The sequence below is a fragment of the Nelumbo lutea genome, chromosome 1 (assembly GCF_056320005.1).
Source record: "Nelumbo lutea isolate HS-2025 chromosome 1, American lotus-T2T, whole genome shotgun sequence".
Classification (NCBI taxonomy): domain Eukaryota; kingdom Viridiplantae; phylum Streptophyta; class Magnoliopsida; order Proteales; family Nelumbonaceae; genus Nelumbo; species Nelumbo lutea.
Genome location: NC_142684.1, coordinates 124,889,494 through 124,892,694, shown reverse-complemented (window position 1 = coordinate 124,892,694; position 3,201 = coordinate 124,889,494).

Sequence of the window (3,201 nt, the reverse complement as noted above, 5' to 3'; positions counted from 1 at the left end):
TAACCTTGAAACTTCCCCAATTTTCTCAATGATTTGCATAGGGATCCTCAGAGGTCACAATGTTAAATTTAACTAGGAAAATGACACATTTTGATTATTCTAAGGCCTAAAATACCCCTAAAATAATGCCCTTAAGGCATCAAAATACAGAGTTATCGCACCCCCAACTTAATCATTGCTAGTCCCTTAGCAATGTAGCCTTAAAATTACACCAAGTAAAGAGATCATTCCCATTGCAAAGTCATCCCTAACAAAATTAGCTAAGTATGTTGATTCCAAAATTCTCAAACTTTCCATAGATCAATATTAGGCTTAAGGGGTAAAACTGTCTTGCTTTGAATATTACAGAAACTTAGCTTAAAAATCTTATATACTCTTCCATTTGCAGTTTGTCAAGAAAATTTGAGATAGATTTCAAAATCAAACAGGTATTCTTCTTATCATTTCTGACAATGGATTTCTACCCTTGAACTTTGAGACGCACAATTATTTTTATTGCTACATTACACCATTTGGTGTGAATGGTGTACGAACCCCTCCTAACAAAATTTGACTCTTATCACTTGCTACAAATTTCTACAAAATTCAATATTCTTTTATTAGTTTCCTTAACTTTTTTTGTTTGGTAATTTATTTTAATGGAAAAACTTAAAAAATTCTCTATAAAATTTTTAGTTTTGCATTTCGAAAGGCTTAGCTCTTATTATTATTATTATTATTATTATTATTATTATTATTATTATTATTATTTTCAAATTTTCTCTCTTTCCTCACCCCCCAACTTAAGTGCCATTGTCCCTAATGGCATAACTAGAATGTTGCAAAGGGACTTGGGTCAAAGGGAACAATCAAGAGGGTTTTTCCAAGGGGTTCAAGGTCTGCTAATTGGTCTCAAATCAAGAAAAGAAACAAAAACTCTAGTCCTAAAAATAAAAACAACTGAAAACTACGTTGGATTGCCTCTCAACCAGCGCTAAGTTTAATGTCTTCAACCAGACGCCATTATCTCTAGATCACTTAAGCTTATCTTCTCAATCTTTCCACTCAGAGACTCCTTCCACATATGGTTTAAGTCTTTGACCATCAACTTTGAATGTACTTCCTTTCTTTGGATCAATAATTTTAACTACACCACAAGAAAACACTTTTTTTTCACAATAAACAACCCGTCCCACCTAGACTTTAATTTGCCAGGGAACAAACAAAGCCTAGAATTAAAAAGCCAGACCTTTTGATTCGGTTCAAAAGTTTTTCTTGAAATATTTTTATCATGGAAGGCTTTTGTTTTGGCTTTATAAATGCACGATCTTTCGTAGGCCTCATTGCACATTTCCTCTAGTTCACTTAATTGCAGGGCTCAGTAGGATCTAGCTTGGCCTAAATCTAGATTGAACTTTCTGATGGCCCAATAAGCCCGATGTTCTAATTCGACAAGAATGTAACATGCTTTACCAAAAACCAGACTATAAGGAGACATTCCAATGGGATTTTTGTAGGCAGTCCGATAAGCCTAAAGTGCATCGTCTAGTCTATCAGACCAATCTTTTCAATCGGGCCTAATGGACTTTTGCAGAATACTTTTAATTTCCCTATTGGACACTTCCACTTGATCATTTATTTGGGAATGGTAGGGGGTTGCTATCTTATGGGTGATTCCGTATTTGCGGAGCAAAGCACGGAATTGTGCATTAGTAAAGTGCGATCCCCATCACTAATGATTGCTCGCGGACACCCAAACCTAGAGAAAATATTCTTTTGAACAAATTTCGTGATGACTTTGTGATCATTGGTTCAAGTTGCCACCGCTTCAATCCATTTTGATACATAATCAATGGTCACCAAAATGTATTTGTAACCAAATGATGGCGGGAATGGTCCCATGAAATCAATACCCCAAACATCAAAGGTTTCTATAGCTAGAATAGGGTTAAGTGGCATAATGCCTCTACGGGACATATTCCCGATACCTTGACATTTTAGACAATTTTTACTAAAAACATGGGCATCCTTATATAAATTTGGTCAATAAAAGCTACTTTGCATTACTTTGGTCGTCGTTTTCTTCCCCCAAAAGTACCCTCCATAATAAGCAAGAGTGTGACAAAAATTAAGGATACTTTGGTATTTAGACTCGGGGACACATCTTCGGATTTCTTCATCAGGACAGATACGGAATAGCTCGGGGTCTTCCTATAAATAATATTTGAGCTACGAGAAGAATTTGTCCTTCTCTTTCTTGGACCACCCCTCAGGAATTTTACCTACCACTAAATAGTTGACAATGAGTAAACCACGAGGATGTACTGTGGGAAACCGCCAAGAGGCGTTCATCTAGAAAGGAATAGTCATGCACAGGCTCACTCTTTTCAATTTGAATTATGGATAGATGATCAGCTACTACATTTTCAGAGCCCTTTTTATCTTGAATCTCAATGTCAAATTCTTGCAAAAGAATAATCCATCTGACGTGCCTAGGTTTGCCCTTTTTCTTAGACAACAAATGTCTTAAGACTGCGTGATTAGAATATACAACAACTTTGGTGCCTAATAGGTACGGACAAAACTTTTCCAGAGCAAATACTATAGCTAACAATTCTTTCTCAGTAGTGGTGGAATTCAACTAAGCCTTAGATAGGGTGCGGCTAGCATAATATACTACTACAGAACATTTATTCACCATTTGTCCCAAAACTACTCCGATGGCGTAGTTAGAGGCATCACACATTATATCAAAGGGCAATGACTAGTCGGGAGGTTGAAGAATTCGGGCTTTGGTTAGTGCCTCTTTTAGATAATCAAAAGCCTTAAAACAAGCATTGTCAAAATTAAATGAGACATCCTTCGCCAAAAGATTGCACATAGGCCTAGAAATCTTGGAAAAGTCTTTAATGAACCTATGATACAAACCAGTGTGTCCGAGAAATGAGCAGATTTTCTTGATAGGGGTGGGAGGTGGGAGTTTAGAGATTATGTCAACTTTTGCCTTATGATCCCTCGTTTGGAAACTATGTGGCCTAAGACAATACCCTCTTGGACCATGAATTGACTATTCTCCCAATTGAGTACCAAGTTTGTCTTGATGCATCGTTGAAGAACTTTTGGTAAGTGTTTGAAACAAGTTTCAAAAAAATCCCCGAAGACAGATGAATCATCCATAAATATTTCCAGAAAGTCACATGCCATTTCCAAAAAAATTTTCAT